General features: G+C 29.7%; 3 non-coding genes across 3 annotated transcripts; 1 reads left to right on the top strand and 2 right to left on the bottom strand.

Annotated features, from left to right (window-relative positions):
• The first annotated feature begins 14,323 nt into the window (after positions 1 to 14,323).
• On the top strand, positions 14,324 to 14,396 carry Trnav-aac (transfer RNA valine (anticodon AAC)). The gene has a single exon. It is a non-coding gene; the product is annotated as a tRNA-Val (tRNA).
• A 5,757-nt stretch (positions 14,397 to 20,153) lies between these two features.
• Positions 20,154 to 20,226, bottom strand: Trnav-aac (transfer RNA valine (anticodon AAC)). Its single transcript has one exon. It is a non-coding gene; the product is annotated as a tRNA-Val (tRNA).
• A 1,109-nt stretch (positions 20,227 to 21,335) lies between these two features.
• Trnav-aac (transfer RNA valine (anticodon AAC)) lies at positions 21,336 to 21,407 on the bottom strand. The gene has a single exon. It is a non-coding gene; the product is annotated as a tRNA-Val (tRNA).
• Positions 21,408 to 21,780: the final 373 nt, after the last annotated feature.

Genomic DNA, 21,780 nt, shown 5'->3' with positions numbered 1-21,780 from the left:
AAAAGCCAAATATTTCTTCTAAATAATTAAAATATTTTTAAACTTTTACAATGCGCAAAAAGTATTAAAATAATTTATTAAAAACAATCATTTCTTATGAAATAAGTAAAAAAATCATTTCCATCACCCAAAAATCAATTTTTTTGATGTAACAACCTATAATAAATTTCATACTACCTGAAAGATTATTGCTTCAGCTCAAAATATATAAATAGATCATGTTTATTAGACATCTACAAAAAGAGCTAGAATTTTTTGAACTCGATCAATTTTCATCAAAAAAGCAAAAAAAAGCGTATAATTTTATGTTCTCACGCTATTGAATCAATTTTTTTTAGACAACCTATACAAAATTTTATATCATGTAAAAGCTTATAATTTCACCTTTCAAATGACGTTTCAATCTTATTTCTGCGATGCCTAGAAAAAAAGTTAGAATTTTTTAAATGTTCATGATCAACAGATCTCAACAGGTGTTTTGAGGTATTTCGCAAGTTTGTTTAATTTAACATTGTATAGCTTGTAGTGAATGATACCAAATGTGTGTGATATACCAAATGAAAGGTAATATCATCAGGATGCTTAATAAAGTTAAATCAAATTTGTATTTGCTTTAGATAAAAAGATAGAACCTGTTGAATAATAAAAAGCGTTATCTCAAAATTATGACGCCCAAATTGATTGAAATTTTGCACATATATAGTCCTGTTAATTATCTAGGTATTTACAATATAAATTTCATTTATTTATCTGTTGAAAAAAAAAGATAAAAATAAAAAACTGTTAAAAAAAGTAAAAAAAAAAACTTGGGACAAAAAAACTTGTTTTTCCCGTTATTCGGTCAAAAGCCATTTTGAAATACCAATTTTTCGCACATGTATGCGCACAGTCATAGACTACATGTATATAAGCTTGAGATTTTTTGAATGCTACAAAAAATTAAAAAAATAAAAAACTCACCCAAAAATACCCCAAAATACATAAGTAGAAATTCTTCAAAAATTCATATTTCGAAACGCAGAGATTTAAAAAAAATCCGTATCACATCCTAACTTTTTTTTATTATCTTTCGAATGACGTTTTTAAATTTCCAAAAAAAATTTCCCTACCAATAATTACTACTTTGTCAAAGGTCTACCTCATGTTTTATTTTTAGAAAACCATTTATAGCTTGGTTTTGAAATTTTTTAGAATACCATTTTCAATACCATTGTCAGTCTTGCAATAAATTTATCTATTGATTAAAAAAAAATTCAACTATTTACATTGTCGCGATTAGAAAATAGCCAATTTTTTGAAATTTTGTTTTACCCCTATTCACCCTATTAAAAGATGGAATTTTTTAAAATCCTTCAAATGTATTTAACTTTAGGTTATTATAAGCTATAGAAGATTTTTGTATCTCTAATAGATTATTTTTAATTTTTAATTGAAATTTTTGCCGCACTGCGAAAGTGCGAGAGTGAAACGCTAGAAAATGGCGTCTATTCCTTTTCGTTTTATTCGACGCTAAGGTCTTTCACCTCCTTCCTCGTATGTTTGCATATTTCTTCATTAAATCAAACACAATCAGCATGAGTCCATATTTAACATGCGTATAACTAAATAATTTTTATTCTGATAGGTATTTCATAACTTCCGCATTGGAACATTTCGATATGCAGCGACAAGAAACTAACAACTTTTGCTTACCACCCGGACTTGTAGCCTCGATAAAGGTATACCATAAACACCAAACCACCCGGCCAACGATAACACACAAAATTTAGCCAACGAGAATATTCCCAATCAGAACATTAACTGACATTAATGCCCTTAAAGTGCGATTGGGACCCTTACCCAAGAGAGTTAAGAATTAAATTTCGCGCTGCGAAGAGTGTCAGTTTGGCAAGATACTTTATAATCTCGTTAGTCAGACCAGTTAACATAAATCACGTTTTTTTTTCTCTCTCTCGGCTACGAGAAAGGCTTCCAGAAAAAATGGCAAAAAAAAAATATGGTAAGATGAGAAAATTTGTCTTCCTTACTTTTTATACCTTTCGGCGGCATTTCTCGACAAATTGAAGTGGGCAGTTGGGCAGTTTATGGAGCAAATTACTCATATTGGCAGCCCAAGTGAAGTGAATTAAATATTTTTCAGGTAGTTACGAGTATATATGCAAATTTTGTTAAATTACATATAATTTGTTGGTAGTGGGATAGTGGGAAAATATAATGAAAATCTCAACGCCTTGGTTTTGGGTCCGGCCGATGATTCCGCCTTTGTATTTTTTTGCTTTAAATTTTCTTGGTAAATTGCAACTTTGGCACACAAAGACATTAACTAATAATTTTAAGTAAGAAAAAAAGAAGAAACTTAAAGAATATTATAAATATATTTCGAAATTTTTTTGTTTCACTTTGGTGAGAAATTTGGAATAAGAGGCTTAAATGGAATTACGGAGTATCCTGCCGACACATCGTCCAGCCTTTCATTAAAGAAGAAGTGTTTTCTTTTCGGCAACAAAATTGAAAATAAAAAAGAGTTTTGCAAGTTCTTATTTACAATTATCTTTCACACAATATCTTAAAGACGTGACTTTGTTGACTTTTGGGAGTAAATTGTGGATTTAAAAAAAGGTTCAATGACTTAATTCTTTGAATTGATGCAGGTACATGTGTTTTTTTTTTTTATGAAGAGGGCTATAGCCTAAGATGATTTATGTAAAAAAGTTTAAACTGTTTGTTGACATTAAATAAACACTTCTTGTTGGAATGCATTTTTTAAGTGTGGTTTTATGTTCAAGAAAATAAAAAAAAAATCACTCGGCAGAGAGTTGAAGTTGTTAAAAAAATTTTGACAGTATCATTTTTGTTTACCAACGAGACGTGATAACGTCTTATAAATCGATGAACCATGGCAGCCACCACAAAAAAGTGACGCCATTTTCTCACGTTCTACTCTCGCACTTTCGCAGTGCGGCAAAAATTTCAATTTAAAATTAAAAATAAACTATTAGAGATACAAAAATCTTCTATAGCTTATTTGAAAGATAATAACCTAAAGTTGAATACATTTGAAGGATTTTAAAAAATTCTATCTTTTAATAGGGTAAATAAGGGTAAAACAAAATTTCAGAAAATTGGCTATTTTCTAAACGCGACAATGTAAATAGTTGAATTTTTTTTATCGATAGATAAATTTATTACAAGACTGACAATAGTATTGAAAAAATTCTAAAAAATTTCAGAACCAAGTTATAAACATGAAGTAGACCTTTGACGAATAACTGATTACAGGTAGGGAAATTCTTTTTTTACAATTTGAAAAACGTCAGTCGAAGGATAATAAAAAAAAAGTTAGGAGTCTGATACGAATTTTTTTTTTAAGTCTCTGCGTTTCGAAATATGAATTTTTGAAAAACACCTACTTATTTTGGGCTATTTTTTGGTGAGTTTTTATTTTTTTTAATTTTTCATAGCGTTCAAACTTATAGACCATGTATTCTATGGCTGTGTGCATACATGTGCAAAAAATTGGCATTTCAAAATGGTTTTTGACCAAATAACAGGAAAAACAAGTTTTTTTGTCCCAAGTTTTTTGACCATTTTTAACTGTTTTTTATTTTTATCTTTTTTTTCAACAGATAAATAAATGAAATTTATACTGTAGATAGATGATAGACAGGACCAAATACAAATTTGATTTAACTTTATTGAGCATCCTGATGATATTACCTTTCATTTGATATATCACACATAACTATACATTCAGTACAAGCTAAACAATGTTAAATTAAAAAACTTGCGAAATACCTCAAAACAACAGAACGAAATTTTATTAATAAGTTAATCTGTTAAATAGAAAAAAATTTGTGGTCTCGATTATAATTGAAAATTGTTCAAGTCTCTTCCTTATTGACCGCAAAAAGATTGAAGAAAAATAAAACAAAAACACAAACAAAATTTAATTTAGTTGTACTTCATTTATATTTCGGAAGGCAATTGGCCTACCATCATCAGCGTATTACGCGGTCAATAACGAAGAGACTTAAACAATTTTCAATTATACCTCAAAACACCTGTGGAGATCTGTTGATTATGAACAGCCACCAGTGTGGGAAGTACCGTAATCTCAGTTTGGAATTTCGACATGGTTGGCTTTAAAAAATTCTAAATTTTTTTCTAGGCATCGCAGAAATAAGATTGAAACGTCATTTGAAAGGTGAAATAATGACCTTTTACATGATATAAAATTTTGTATGGGTTGTCATTGAAAAAATTGATCCAATAGCGTGAGAACATAAAATTATAGGTTTTTTTTTGCTTTTTTGATGAAAATTGATCGATTTCAAAAAATTCTAGCTCTGTTTGTAGATGTCTAATAGACATGATCTGTATATATAATTTGAGCTGAAGCAATAAGCTTTCAGGTGGTATAAAATTTATTATAGGTTGTTACATAAAAAAAATGGATTTTTGGGTGATGGAAGTGATTTTTTAACTTTTTTCATAAGAAATGATTGTTTAATAAATTATTTCAATACTTGTTGTGCATAATAAAAATTTAAAAGTGATTTTATTATTTAGAAGAAATATTTGGCTTTTTAATGGTATAATTTTTTTGTAAGCTTTTAAAATTAAAAAATTAATATAATGAGAAAAGAAAAAAGGTACCTAATTTTTTCCATTTTAGGTGTTGATTAATATTTGCCAAAAAATGGCATGATACTTTGTTTTGAAAAAAAAATATTGTAAAAAAAAACCGCTCTAATGATTTAAACATTTTCTATTTTAATTCCGTGTGTAGTGAAAATTATTTCAAACGACGTGCCATTGAGCAGTTTTCTTGTTTTCTGACTATCTCGTAAAGGACTTAAATGATTTTAACGAATATTTTGGGTACGTTATAGTGTTCAAACTAACTGACTAAAGGACTTTAATGTTTAAACAAAATCCTATAAATTTTTGCATTTCTTAACAAAATAACCTATTTTTTTGAAAAATCAAGTTTTTGAAAACGAACCAATGAATTTTTTTGAAACTTTAGTTTTATGTGTGTTTATCAATATTTTCTTTTTAATAACATTACAATTTTTCTTATGAAACTATAATAAATTAAAAATCTTCTTTTATATATTTTTTATCAAAATTTTTTAACGTTTATTTGAACGAAAATCTATGAACATAAAATATATTTTTAGTAATTATCGCTAAGTCATAAAATATACTTGAACTAAACAATTTTTGTGTGATTCACAAATAAATTCCACTTGACGTTTTTATGAATGACTGAAAATGTAATTTAAGTAATGAAACAGGTTTATCTTATCAAGTTTTTTTTTTAATGTTCAATGACTTTGATTTTGTGATTTTACAAAAAACTTCGATTTGAATTATCTTTCACTTTTAAATCAAGTTTTCATATCAGCTCTTTTGTTTCAACTCAATACCATTTCTATAATTCAATGTTTTGTAACTAAAGAACAATGTCATTGCAAAATGAAATTAAATTGTATGTTAGCAAAATATTCAGCATAATACTATCAATTTTTTCATCTTCCACAGAATGATATTGGACAGAATTTACATATTGAGTAAACTTATGAATTTCTGTGTTTGTTTGTTTTTTTTTTTATGAATGATCAGAAAAATATTCTCAATCATTTAGCAGCTTGTTCTATCATTTAATGATGATCTTTATTCTGTTTGTTCTTTGGAAGAATTATTTACTTAGAACCTATGTTTGCAAAAACCTCAGACGATAATTTGCATCTTCAAGATTGACATTCTTTAGTTTTTTTTTTTTATTTGCAAATCAGGTAAAGTCAAATGCAGGTGAAGTGTTCATTTGTTTTCAAAGTAATAATTCTGACAAACTCTTGTGGGGTTTTACACAAATATTTAGTTTTTATTCATCATAATTCTGATGATGGTACAAATATAATGAATGTTAAAACTATAAATAAATAGAAGCTAGAGGTTGTTCTGTGTGAGATTAAATAAATATTTAACAAAATTAATTTTGAAGACACAAACTAACTTTGAATTTGAGAAATATAATAAAAGCCTCAAACTTTAGAAACTAAAAGCGATCTCCAAGAATTCTTGATAGCCATCATCAAATTGGACCTCGTATGTGCAGTTCTCATTACTCAAATGCGATTTTAATTTTATGAGAATATATTTTCTGCATTTAAAACTTTATTTTACGATGTAGTAAAAAAAAAAATAATTTTAAATAAATTACTAAAACGCTAAATGCAAATTTTCTCACCTTTGAATAGTCATAGTCATTTTGATGATATACCACTCAAAGTAATTTCGAAGATTTTTATCATATTCTTCCTTATTAACAGTCAATAAAATAGTGTTACTATACGATTCATTATGCTAAAAAGATGTAAATTTAAATTTTTTAGCAGATATGCTCAGTTCTAATGATCAAGGAAATTGCATAATAAAACATATCCGAGTTGTCTGTACTTGGTGTATGTATAGAGGAATTTTAACAAACAATTACGAGTTGTTGTGTTGTTAAAAACATAAAAATCCTATTACCACGACCAAGTTTGTATCTGATTGACTATAACATAACAACTTCCCTCTTTTTAAACAGATGTAACAAAGAAAAAACAAAAAAAAAAACAATCCATAAGGTGAAGTTCAAATAACATTAATGCACTTGTTGTCAGATACAAGATCATCTTGTAAAAATGTTACAAGTAAATCCAAATGAGTCTTCTTCGAAAAGGATATGTCTAATTGGATTTCAAGACATAAATGGGATGTGTAGTTTCAGTGTACTCAAATTGTCAAAGATGAACCTTAGATGGAATATGCTGTGATGTGAAACTGAGTTAGACATGACTTGGAATTTATTTTACTCCCCCAAAATGGTATACGTTTACATGAGTGAGAATGTAACCACTAATATTATAATATGTTATTGACCGATTGAAAGAATTAAATTTTTTGATTCCCACAAAGTGCACATTCCTACGACAGAATAGATTAATTTTATATATTTATAAAAAAATTCAAGATGTAATTTTTATTTTTGAAGCACATGACGTCATAAATTTTTTTTTACTTCAGATTTGGATTAATAATACTTAATAAAATCTATTAGAAAAGTGAAATTTGGTTCACCGAAAAGTTAATAGGTACTCAGTTTTATTGAATATTTTAATTTTTGAATGTATGATGTTTTTTAATAGGTATGTATTTACTTTAATAAGACATAGTTGGCAACCATATATAACCTAAAAACATTAAATTTTTGTATGAAAAATAAACAGGAAATTTGACATCTCTCCTATTTATTTTTCATGTGTTTATTAAAAAAAGATCCATGAAATAGGTAGCGTTATAAGAGGTGTTTTACTAATTTGACACTTTTTGGACTTTGTTTTCAAAATGTTTGTTTTTTTTTTTTTCATTGAATATGAAATACCTAAATCCAAGACCTAACATCTTTTTGACATAAATTTGAAAAAAAGCTAACAAAATTAACAATTTTTTTCTTTACACATTATATTGTCAATATTTTTACATGACAACCTATATAAAATTTTATATCATTGGAAGGCTTATCATTTCACCTCAAAAAATATGCCTCAATCATATCTGTACGACACCTACAAAAAAAGTAACAATATTTTAAAGACAACGTGAGATTTTGGTACTTTCTTCACTGGTGGCTGGTGTCAACAAACGATCTACCACAGGTGTTTTGTAGTTATTTTGAAGTTTTTCAATTTAAGATTGTGTAGTTTGTAGTGCATATACCGTTGTGTGTGATATATTAAATGAAAGGTAATATTATCAGAATGCCAAATAAAGTAAAAATCAATAAAATTTATATATCCTTTAGGTAAAAAGTTATCCTTTTGCCACTGCACTATCTCCGAATTCTGTATACGAAAAAGTTTGAAATTCAATTCAAATATAGTCCTGTGTATTATCTATCTACTGTATAAATCTTGCGAAATAAAAAAGTTATTAGTTAAAAACAGTTGAAAACGGTAAAAAAAAATGAAGTGGAAAAAATGTTTTTTTCCCGTTATTTGGTCAAGTATCATTTTTTTGCACATCTACCCGAATCAGTGATACCTATTCGTCCTATGAGTTCGAGATGTTTTGAATGCTTGAAAAGGAATCCGTCCAATGGCATCTTTGAAATTGTTGAAAAAAATTATCCCTACCCATAGTATCCATTTTATCAAAGGTTTTGAAATTTTTTTAGAATTTTTTCAATACCCCTCCTAACCATACAGAAAATTTATATATCGATAAAAAAAAACTCAACTCTACTGTTTTACTTATTTTTTGACGTGATAACGTCTTATAAATCGATGAACCATGGCAGCCACCACAAAAAAGTGACGCCATTTTCTAACGTTACACTCTCGCACTTTCGCAGTGCGGCAAAAAATTTCAATTCAAAATTAAAAATAAACTATTAGAGATACAAAAATCTTCTATAGTTTATTTGAAAGATAATAACTTAAAGCTTAATCCAAATGAAGGATTTTTAAAAATTCCGTCATTTAATAGGGTAAACAGGGGTAAAACGGAAAGATGAAATTTGAGCTAAAATCTAAACTCGAAGTCGTAGAGAATTGATTTTTCTGCTATAGATAGATGAGATTAATTTAAGAATAACTGCATTTAAGGAAAAATTCTAAAAAATTTAGAAACTAAGCTATAACGTTTTGTTTGAACGTTGTACACGTGTTGGGGCTATGACAAAATGATGATTTTGATTAAAGGAAATTTTGTTTGACAATTCTAAAGATGCCAGGTGAAAGATTAGGGAAAGAAATTAATCGTCTGATACGGATTTTTTTCCAACACTCTGCGTTTCAAAATCTGAATTTTTGAAAAATACCTTGTTTTTTAGGAGTATTTTTGGGTAATTTTTGATTTTTAGCTTTTTTTTGGAGCGTTAAAAAAATCTCAATCTTATAGAACATGGAGGTTTTGGTCTAATGCATACATGTACAAAAACTTGTAACCGTTTAGTGAGTTTTGATTGAATAACGGAAGAAACAAGTTTTTAAAAAACACGTTTTTTTACCGTTTTTAACCGATTTTCATCGTTTTTTATTTTTATCTTTTTTCTTTAATAGAACAGGAATAAAGTATAAAGAGTAATGATAGACCATGACTACGACTATATGTGTGCGAAGTTTCAATCATTATCGTAAACACAATTTTGAGATAAAGGTAAAATAAAAATTTAGAATTCAACAGACTATAACTTTTGACCAAGAGCAGATAGAAATTTTATTAAACTTTTATGAGAATCCTGATACAATTACCTTTCATTTGGTATATCACACATAACGGTAGACTAACTACAATGTTAAATCAAGAAACTTGCGAAAAACCTCAAAACACCAGTGGAGATCTGTTGCCCTCCGAACAGCCACCAGTGTGGGAAGTATCGTAATCTCAGTCTGGAAATTCGACATGGTTGACTTTAAAAAATTCTAACTTCTCTTTTAGGCATCTTTGAAATGAGATTGATACGTCATATGAAAGGTGAAATAATAAGCTTCCACATGGTATACAATTTTGTATAGGTTGTTAGGGAAAAAAATGGAATTAATGACGTGAGAAGATAAAAATTCATGTTTTCTTTGCTTTTTTGATGAAAATGATTTTTTTTCAATAAATTATTTTTATACTTTTTTTTTAGCTTTTTCTTGTAAATTATGATTGTTTGAAAAAAGTAAACGCTTCAATTGACTCATTTTAAACAAAAGCACACAACCTGTTTTCTGACGACGTTATCACGTAAAATCATCGTCCGTAAACCGGCTTTACAGACAACCTCCGTTTCCCAACGCCTTTTACCATGATTTACCCTATTTAATGATTTAATTTCCCTTATAGTATTCACCTTTATGTTATAACCTTTCAAAAAAGCCATAGTAGATTTTTGTATCTCTGATACAACACTGCTAAAAATTTTAAACGGAACGAGAGAAAATGGTGTCGTGGATGCTGCTATGGTTCATAAATTTATAAGACCTTATCATGTCAAAAGTGTACCGAATTTCATGACTTTTCTCCAAGAAATTGCAGTCCAAATGATTTTTGACGCTATAGATTTAGAGCAAGAAATAATAAATTGACTATTTTTTTTTTTACTAGAACAGAAATTACAACACATAACTTATTTGACAGTTCCGTTTCATTAACCGTTAAAAGGGATTTTATAATTCCTCAAAGTATAATTTCTTTCCTCCTCTGGATATAGATGATTTTACTCTGTTTGCCAAGAATAATTCAAAAGCCCACAAACGAGATTTTATCGCCGCAACAGTTCATGCATGCTCTTGATGCTGGCACCGATTGTATAAATGCTATAAATGTGCGTCTTTGATATACGAAAATAAAAGCCCACCAGACCTCCTCAATCTTCGCCAGCGGTAAAGGTATTATGTCTTTTCTGCATTCAAACGCACGTCCATGTAATTTAAACTAATTTCGAGTTCAATTAGTGCGGGATAGCCGATTGCAAAGATGGAACTACACAAGAAGACGGTTGAGGATGACGACAACCATCGCAGAACGCCTTGCTTGCGCTTGTACGCGCAGAGTATTAATTGACTTCCGGGTAATTCCGATCTATTAGGCCAAAGATCAATTGAATCTTGCGATGGCACCTCACGTAAATGGTTTAGCTCTGAGCTCTTGCTCTGCCAGGAAAAAGGAAATTCTAAGTGCATAGCCATCTGGGTATAGTTTAATGAAGGACAATGTTACCGCCGCCGCCATACAACCACGTTACGACGACGCAACGTGTCGCTGTTTGTGTCGTAAACAAAGCCGATAGATGACAGATTGAAATGACGTAATGGAAATGGCATGTTTACGAGAGAAGGATATTCATTCGGCTTGATTGCGAGCTGCGCATTCAAAATGGCTATCTATGGCTTGATAATTCTATAGAATTATACAAACATTACTTTTTTGCGTCCGTCGGTCGTCGTCGTAGTAATCACTTCTAAGGCAAATGCAATTAAATTGACACCGAAGGGCGCTAGATACAACTTCATTAGAGATGAATGCATTTCTATAAATAAATCAAAGATGACCATTTTTAATATTTGTCGTCAATTTTCAATGACAGCGGCCCTCATTACTACACACATAATCATCTCTATTTTCGATGTTCAACTTGGTGACGACGATGAACGAAGACGGCGCGCGCAAGATTGAAAAAATGCCCACCTGTGTTAGACACGTCATTCAATTATTCTAATCACGAAATCAATCTTCCGAAAAGAGCGCATAATGAGAGATGAGATGACTTGATGAGATGCGAAGCGATGAAGTTGAAATCGGCCCCAGAGCCCAGACTTATGCCGGCCTTAATGAAAAAATCAAACAAACAAAGCGATTGTAATTGTGATTAAAGATAACTTTGCCGTGCCACATCTTCTTGTATAGACAACTTTTATACAAGCTGCAACATTGTTTAATTGAATTTATGTTGGTAGTTTTTTTTTTTTTTTTTTAATGGGAAAGGCCCTCTCATAATCTGAGGAGTTTAACTATAAAACCTTTGTTTAGATATTATTTTAAATTTACATTAAAATATAGAAAAATTGTTAACAGATTATAGTGACTTATATGGCTGGATAAGTGACACACAGTAAAAGGGCTCTTTATGGGATAAAGTATAAAAAAATGTTTTTGAATTTATTTTTTCTATCAAAAAGCTTCCCATGAATCTGAGTTATGTCCAATATTATTGATATCATTTGAGATGACTTTTAGAAATACTTTAGTTGAAAGCGGTCTCGAAAGGGTTTAGTTTTGAACATTATTCAAGCATAAGACTATAGGAGTTTTACTGTATGAATGTACTTTAATAACATATTTATTTAATAAATTGATGTTTATATTGACACTTTACAAAAATGACACAGAAAAATAATTATTTTGCATAATTTCAAGATGAGGCAAACAGACGACATTGTTGCACATATTATTGACATGTATGCATATTTTTTTTAATTTATGAATTTATTCATAAACTTATTAGGTTTCCATAAAATGGGAAACTGTTTTTGCATTTTAAGTCTTTTTATGGTTATTTTTTGAGAATAAGGTTCTTTAGGAATAATTTTATTTGAAATAAATGAATAACTAAAAAAAAAATCATATAAACTTAAGTATTTATATGTCTTTGTGAATTAAGACAAAGTGGTAGTACCTATGGGGTTGCGTTTTGCATAAAATGTTTTGCACGTATGTACGTAAATTAATACCACTTATACATAAGTGCTATAGGTTTGACCTTTCAAAAATTCCATATAATAATAAAATAACTTAAAAATACCTCTAAAAAATAGTTGTTTTACAAAAATTCATATTTAGAAAAAATTCCGTTTAAAACGTCTAATTTTTGTTGATTTATCTTTCATTTGATATAACTCAAATTTTTGTACAACTTTTCCCCAACCTAAAGTCACCACTATGTGGAAGTTTAAAAAAAAAATCGTATTCAATTTTTTTAACACCTGTCCTATTCTTTTAATAAATTTATTTATCGATAAGAAAAATTCAACCCTCTACGACTATCACCAATAAGAAAACCATTTTTTTTTGTTTTATGTCATTTTACCCCTTTTTACCCTATTTATTATTTGATTCTAAAAATCCCACCTTAGTGTGAACTTTCATGATATAACTTTTCAAATAACCTAAAGAAGATTTTGTTTTAAGTTGGGCTTGGCGTCGTATGACTTGGCCTATAAGATGAAATTGCAATCCTGTTAACTGCCTCACAGTGAGCCTGAACAAGTTTAAGTTGACCTTAAATGACGACAAAAACTAAAGATGAGGCTTTGTTCCTGAAGGCCTCAGCAATAATAATCCGTTTTAACCAAAATCAGACTAGCTTCCTTTTTCGAGATAACCCCCGTAAACGTGTTTTTTTTTTCGAAAAAAATTCATATCAACGCCAGACTCTAGGACGATAACTTAGGCGTCGAGAATTGAAAACAGTTTTTATTAGAGGTATTCAATACAATCATTTTTTGTTATGAGAGGGAGAGTCTTTAGGCGGGAGGGGCAATTTTCTAAAAAATCATACACAAAATATTAAAAACCAATGGCAACACTTATAGTTATGAATGATACCTTTTTCAAAAGCTAGAATTGTACACTTATTTAAAGTTTTTAAATCAAGTTATTTTAATCAGTCGTTTTCGAAATAATCGATTTCAAAGTCAAAATTTGTGAAAAATAATTATGAAAAAATACATTGAATACTATTTTTGTCAATTCTATGGATTTCAATACGGGTTAAATCGATAATGTAAACTACCTCAGTAAATTCCTTATCAAATACTGAAAACCATATATCCTTAAGCCTTCTAGTATTTGAGAAAATTAAGAAATAGGAAAACTACTTTCTTTATCAGGCTCACTAATGAGCGTTCTGGTACCAAACTGGTACCAAGAAATTTTATTTTTAACATCAATTTTAAATGGAAATAAAACCCATTCATGGAATCGAAGTAGATTAAGCACAGTACTTTTTAAATTTTTATTTTTGATAATGGCAAAGCAAAAAGCCAAGAAAATAAAAATCTGATAAAGAAAGTAGTTTTCCTATTTTTCAATTTTCTCAAAATCTAGAAGTCATAGAAACATTATGGTTTTCAGTATGTATTTGATAAGGAACTTAAACTTCTTTTTCACAATTGTTGACTTTGAAATCGATTATTTCGAAAACAACTGATTAATATAACTTGATTTAAAAACTCAAATTAAGTGTACAATTCTAGCTTTTGAAAAAGGTATCATTCATATAATCTAATCCGATTTCGGTAAAAACAGATTATTATTACTAAGGCCTTCAGGAACAAAGCCTAATCTTCAGTTTTTGTCGTCAGTTTAGGTCAACCTTAAACTCGTTCAGGCTCACTGTGGCCTAATAAGAAGCTAAGACGTAACTTTTTTTTTCAAACAAAAACTGGGCCAACAAATATAAACATTTTAGAAGCTTAAAATCAATGATCTGCCAGCAAATAAGTTAGTCTGTCAGTAACAATTTTTTTCTAGTTTTGATGATTTACAATCTCAAAAACTATAACGCATTTTAAGTTGCTGAAATTTTTTTTTTTGAAGTGATAATGCAAGTATAAAATGTATAGTTTCTTGGATTACAAAGGGTCCAAAACTTATAAATAGCCTGCTATGGCTCTACCATGTCCTTTGAAATTTAACTGTATTCCTACTACCTTTTAAATCTTAAATTAAAAGCAGACTAATGTAAAAGATTAATTTCATTTTTGTTGAGTTGAGTTGTAGTATAGTTTCCGTGGTGTAGTGGTTATCACATCCGCCTAACACGCGGAAGGCCCCCGGTTCGATCCCGGGCGGAAACATTTTTTTTTTTTTTACTGACAACTTAATAACAAAGGTAGAATAAACTTATATTTTAATTTTACTAATTAAAGAAAGTCTTTTTAAAAATAGAAATATTTTCTCAATTGTACTGAAAACATTGAAACTTAAATAAATTTTGTCAGAGTTGTCTCATTGTCTTCTTCCATATTTAAATAGTAATAAATATAGTCAAATAATTTTTGATATATCTTAAGAAGACGGTTCATGTCCAAACGCTTTTTTTATTTAAACAAAAAAAATAGGTATCCCATTAAGATTGTCCCATGTTTGGTTTCCAATTGAAAAAATATAAAATAGAGATTTTTTTCGGAATCAGATGCTCTGTCGTTGTTTACGATTTTAAATCTTTAACTTTTGAATAAAAATTCTGCAAGCATCATTGTTATTTTAAACAGAAATTAATTCTTTAAGTTTAAGAGATTTAAAAAAGAAAAAGTTCGCTTCTCAGCTCTTTTGTTTTCAGTGCCAAATTAAACATTGAATCAATTTTCTATAGTTTTAATCATAGAATATAACGTAAAATACATGAATTTGCAAATAATTGAGTAGTGTCAATTATTTTGACACGAGATGTGGATAAATTCCATTTTCCATTCGTTTCACTGTGCGCTGCCAGTGTTTTGAAGCAAAATGTAAAAATTTAAATTAAAATAATTTATCTTCTCAACCATTTCCTTACAAATTTAACCGAGTACTGAGCACCGGTTAACATGCCTTCTGCCCTTTACTCTAGTGTCTACAAATTAAAACATTCTTTCATATAAGTTAAACTATAATCATTGATACAAAGTAACTTTTCTTTATCTGAACTTGTTAGAAATATCTTTTCTTTCACATAATTCAATAATCTTTTAATTTATACTTCTCACATTCTTAATTATATATCATCAATTTAGATTGTTGGCAATTTTCACTCTGTTACTGTTCTCACTACTATGTCAATTTCCGTTCGAATCTTGTTTGCATTTTTTCTAATAAAATCGAAATAATAAAAAGAAAAATATCATCAGCTCGATTGCATGATTATTCAATGGCTGATTGAATGTTAACGATTCTAAGTTCCCAAACCCAGAGATAGTATAAATCTCATCTACCAAACCACTTGCATAGTGTTATTTAAGTGATGCGTTAAAGTGTGAAAGAGCAGAGATGGAAATCTTGTCTCTCAATCGAAGCTTCAATTTTATTTCATTTCCTCGCCACTTTTCTAGAATTGAACCGCTACAAAATGACATAACATTTGCAACTTTTCACTATCACATTGATTTCTTCTATTAACTTGTTCTGGAAAAGCATTTCGCTGATGGTTTGAAGATGCAAATCTTATCCCAGTTTTCAAGTCCACTAAGACGACCTATCTGGAAATGCCAGTCTAACCTGAATGTCTTTATTCTCAACTTCGTTGCGTAAGTGTGGACATTGAATTAAGTGAGTGCAATGCATTCGGTGAAAAAGAAAACGGGAATTGTCTTCTTGATCGAGACATTGATTTCAGGGATACCTGGGCTCTTCCTGGCCAATCAACATTTTTCTTTAAAATTGAGTTTTGTTTTCAGTTTTTTGCAAACGCCACCTGTTGGCTGTTTCAAACACCAACTTTGTATCTAATCTGTCTAGAAAATAATTTGACTTGAACACCCGATTGGTGCCGCGAGATCCTGACGTAAACAGAAACAGAAACGAAGTCGTGTCGTTATGACACCCATGGGCTTTCGCATATCAAGATTAACACAAAAATCCATTAGCTTCGAGTTGAAAGGAGAGTGAAGAACTCACCATGGGGCAGCAACCAGAGAGGTTTCTTTTTTCTAGCAAAAGATCCAATTTGATGAATAAAAAATAATTAAAAAGGAACACAGTCATCCCCGACAGATGGCGCGCGGGGTAGAAAACAACATAGACAAGGTACGCGGTCGGCTAGAATCATCAAGGCATCAACTACAATTGGGCCTGTCATAACCAAGTGGCTATGGGATGTCTGAAGGTGGGAAATTAATTTAAGTTTTTTTTTCTTCTTCTCTTTGGTTTCTTTTTTTTACCACCAGAGGTTGATTTTGTACACAGATCAACGCCTTTTTGCCTTTGAGGGCATCAAAAATGAAAATGCTCAATGCGAACAGACCTTTATGAAGTCAAACTGACATTTTGACAGGTCTCTCCTAGCTTTATAAATTCTCAAAGCAAAAAAGATGGTGGATGTGAGAGATGTTTAGTTTATGGTTGAAGCCACATAGGCACATCAAGCTGTTGTGGGATTGGATATCCCTTTTGTGTACAATGGCTGAGCCTAATCGAAAGCGTGCATCAGGTGCGATCAACAACACGTTAATTGGGAACATTAATTGATTTCAGATGCCAACATTGACTTTGAGAGTGGCTATATGATGACTATTTGATGGTGTTGCGTTGAGCTCAAGTGCAAAAAAGTATTCAAGGGTGGGATATAATTGCGCTGATTTAAGGAGTTGATCACACATTGAGGAGGACTTGAAAATAATTGCTAGTATTGATTTTTTATTATTATTTAATATAAGTCATAAGCAAGAAGTCAGTTTAACGCCACACAACTCCTGTCTTGTTATTTAAATTGGACAACAAGATTTAAATTTAAATTATTAAATGAAAGAACTCAGGTTTTTTCTTGCTATTTTGTTACAAAAAGCAATGAAATTTTCATTAGTTGTTTACAGAACATCATCTAGTGAGGTTATGAAGATCTATCTAGAAGGTTAAATTAAGTAAAAAAAAATAATAGTCATCAATCAATTTTTGCATTAAATTTTCAACAATTTTCTGAAAAATTGATTTTCCTATCGATTTAAATTTTTAAGTTTTTGAGCTACATCTTCATCTAATTGTTAGATAGTTATTAGGGTAGACCAAAAAAAATTATTTTTCATTATTTTGATTTGCTCTACCGATAACTTGTTTTCTCAACACAAAAGAAAGCTAACCTAATTTTTTCAGAATTTTTCAACGATTTTTAGGGGTTGCACGCACCCCTTTATTAAAAAAAAATAAGCTCTTTTAGTTTTTAATTTTTTTAAAGCTTAAATACTTTTTTAGTCGAAAACCTGTTTGAGTAAAAAGTATTGAGTATCAATAGATCCACTTACCTCAATTTTTCTGTTTTCCAAAAAATAGCGTTAGAACTCGAAATTAGTGATAAATGCTAGAAAAAAAAGCCTTAAAACTATGTTTTGCTGTTTATAACGTTTAAAATTAATTTTATCGTATTCCTCATTCAATTTACTATAAAAACCGAGCTTTTATATTGCTCAATTCTTCTTAAATTATTAAAAGTATAATAATTTTTTAAAAAAGAACGCACCAAAACAAGTGAAAGAAAAACGGGGGAGGGTACTACATCTTGGGGTAATGGTATTTTGTAGAGAACTTGAATACGATCATTTTTTAATACGGGATGTGGTCTATCTCCCTCCATTTAGGCGGGAGGGGTAATTTTCTAAAAAATGACTTAAAATAAAAAAAAATATTAAAAAAACAACACTAACAGTTATGAGTGATACCTTTTTCAAAAGCTAGAACTGTACACCTTATTCTAATTTTTAAATAAATTTATTTCAATCAATATTAGATATGTTTCACTTTTAATAAAAAAAAAACTAAATTTGTGTTGCTTTGTAGCGGTTTTAACAAATTAATACAAGTTTATCTTTTATAAGGCGATCTAGATGATACTTTTTAACTCCAGCAAAACATAGATAAAATGCCTGCTACATGATAAAAGAAGAACGTTACCTATATGAATTTCAATTCTGATAACAATATAATTATTTTATTTTTTAAGCTTTGTTTCTGAATATGTTCCAATGTCTCTGTTTCATATCTCTCTAAATAAAGTCTTACCGTTATAACGTTATCGCGGTCAAAAGCATGCAAACATTTCAGCAATTTAAACTAAGCTAAAATTTAAGAATATTGATTCTGAAAAGCCTTATACCAGCTTTCTAGAGGCTTTAAATCTTGAGAGTACAATTTTTTTAATGTAAGCTGCTTTCAATAAATTAGGTATCGAAGATCTCAAATACCTATAAGTGAGTCTCAATTAATAAGTTCAAGTGACCTCAACTCGATATGCGTTTCGCCCAGATGGGTTCATCAGTTAGATGCTGTCATACCCTTAAAGACGCAAAATTTTGGTCCATGAATACAGACACTTATAAAAACCACAACCTGAATAGACTTGAACCTTTTAATTGAATTATATAATTTTCATTATTACTTGCTCTATAGGGCAAGTATTGGTTTCGTGTCGAAAAAAAAATTGAGATTTTAATCAAAACCAACATTACGATGATGGAGAATTCCAAAAAAGTGGGTCCCGCAATTCCGTCCGTGCGTCTGTACGTCTGTGCGTCTGTGAGGTTGTGCGTCCATCTGTACACATTTCCACAGCCTAAACGGGTGGACGGATTTTCTTCAAATTTGGTACAGATGATTTTTATGGAATTCTGAAAGTTGTTTTTTTTTTTTTGTTTTTTTATATATCGCTTAGAAAGTGTACCTCCCATACAAATTTTTCAATTCAAACCAAATAACTCGAAAACGGCTTTAACGATTTTGGTTAAACTTTGCAGACGTAATATTCAAACCGATTGCAATAAAACTGCATTTTTAGTTTTTCTCAAAAAAGTCAAAAAAGTGTACCTCAAATTCAAATTTTTCAAATTATACCAAATAACTATAAAATGGCTCTAACGATTTTGATTAAACTTTACAAACGTAATATTCAAAGCAATTACAATAAAACTGCATTCTTATTTTTTTCAAAAAAAGTCAAATCAAAAAAAAAATTTTTTTTTCATTTAACAAAATTTTGCCCTAAATGTCGGCTCTTCCCCAACATCAACAAAATTTCTTTAATTGATTTATACAGGGGCAGCTCTTAAAATCTACAAGTAAACTTACATAAAAGTGTTTTAAACTGCAAGAGCAAGTAAGTGCGACCCCAGTCGTGCATTTTATTTACTTTGTTTAAGTGAGTTCTATCTAACACTTAAGTAATAGTATCAATAAGTTAGACTCTAATACCTAAGCTTAAAATGTTGACGTTAAAACGAAACATAAAAATAATTTGATTCATAATTTGAAAAGTTCAAGGTTTTAACTTCCTTAAATCAAGATTGTCTTCACCCAGAAGAAATTTAATTTTTAAGTTATTCCGAGTAAAATTTTTGTTCAGAATTTAAAAAATTAGTCCACTGCTGAAAAAACACAATTACAACCAAAATAATTGTATGTTGTCAATAAACATATTCCTAATGTAACATTATAACAACGTTTTAATCAAGTACATTTTTTAAAACTGGATTTTGGCTATAATTACTTCACCCAGAAAAACACCCTTTCGGAAAAAAAATCATTTTATTTTTGGTTCCTATTACAAATTGAACTTTTATACTAGAGTTCTTTAACGTAGTGCCACTATATTTAAACCAAAGATATAATTTTCTGCATATTAGCTTTCTATAAATTTCCTCAAGAAGATCTGGTGTACCGTCACACCCGGTACACCAAAATCTAAAAGATTATGAAATTGCAAGTCATGTAAACAAAATATTATACTTTAAAAATATGTATAGTAACAACATAAGGCTGTTAAATACCTTATTTAGTGAATAGTTACACAAATCAGAAGCAAAAAAAATAAACTAACTATGTCACACAATTTAAAATGGAAATTTTAGTTAAGTTATCTAGTTAAAAAAAAATGTTTCCGCCCGGGATCGAACCGGGGGCCTTCCGCGTGTTAGGCGGATGTGATAACCACTACACCACGGAAACTACATTAATATAATAACTGAAGAAAACTGAAAATGTCCATATCCTCCGAAAGCTTGCTTTTGTAGTCTTGGTAGAACAGAAACACTTTTCCATTATGTGGCAATGACCCTTAAAAGTTACAGTTTTTATTTCAAATGTTTTTAAAGAAAAAATTATAACATAAATATTACAATGCAAGGTGATTAAAATGTACCTATTTATTTTACTCTTCAAAAAGTAACTGTATCTCAACAAATAGGTATATCAGAAATAAATATGATTTGAAAACTTTTGGAAAACTATTATAAGGACATGGTCAATCACTGCTAATAATGACATTATTAGTGTTTTCGGATTATCCGCGTTATATAAATATAAAGTGACTTTACTACTGTACTCACCCCGAACGTTTCACTTCAAATTGCAATGAGCGTGGTCACCGGGAAACTCTGCTAATAACATTTACACTTTTTTTGAAAAAAAGTTTTAAAATAAAATTGGTATGCCATTTTGTAGAAATCACTAATCAACATCTAAAAACAAAATTTCAAAAAAATTTAATGTCCCGTTTTCGAAAATTTGATTTAAAAAAAAAAAAAAATTTTAATTTTTTTAAAAATTCAAAAATTATTTTGTTGGAAATTTTATTTTTGGTTTATATTTAAAATATATAAATGCTTCTTCGCAAAAAGTTTCGGAGATAATCGGATTTGAAAAAAAAAACGGTTCTATGGCAGATACCGTTAATAATGATTTTCAAAAAAAAAAAAATTTTCATTAGAAAATAGACCTAACATTTGAATTTTTTAAACAAAATCGTTGGGGCCGTTTTCGAGATATTTCACTTTTACGAAAATCGGTATAGGTATGACAATTACCGTTATTTTTGGTCCAAAAAAATTAATTCCAAAAACCCCTCTGGAGAGTCGCCAAATAACGGTACATACCAAGTTTGACATTAATCGGTCCATCCGTTTAGGCTGTAGCTCCTTATACAGACAGACAGACGGACTTCCGCGACCCACTTTTTGGCATTGTCTACCATCGTAATGTCATGGAAAAATGTTACATATCTCAACTATACGAATGTATAACTTGATATATAGTACCTATATCGCAAGTAAAAATGGCGTTTCCGCCCGGAGTTGAACCGGAGCCTTTCGCGTGTTAAGCGAACGTGCTACTAACTACACCACGGAAACTACATGCAACAAGAACAAATTTTCAACACATTTAAAAATGTATTTCATACTTCTCAAATATTTTCATTTTTGGCTTTTTTTTATTATAAAACGAAATAATTCCTACTAACAACATTGGAAAGAAGAGATAAGAAATAATAACATTGAACTCTTCCTTCAGGAAATAGCTTTGTCTATTAGGTCCCTATTCTCTGTTCCAGACAGAAGTCCAAGAAGAAAATCATCTAACAATTTGCTTCCAACAATTACTAACTACTAAATAATCATTATAAACCTTATGATAAGCCTATCATTTGCTATCATTGAACTAGAAACACCTTCTTAATGTCTATTTCCTCACTTTCTATAGTCTTGCAATAGCTCCATCCGTCAC

Source organism: Episyrphus balteatus, chromosome 1, assembly GCF_945859705.1.
Source record: "Episyrphus balteatus chromosome 1, idEpiBalt1.1, whole genome shotgun sequence".
Taxonomy (NCBI): Eukaryota; Metazoa; Arthropoda; class Insecta; order Diptera; family Syrphidae; genus Episyrphus; species Episyrphus balteatus.
Note: the sequence above shows the minus strand (reverse complement) of the source record. Positions and strands in the feature narration are given on the sequence as shown.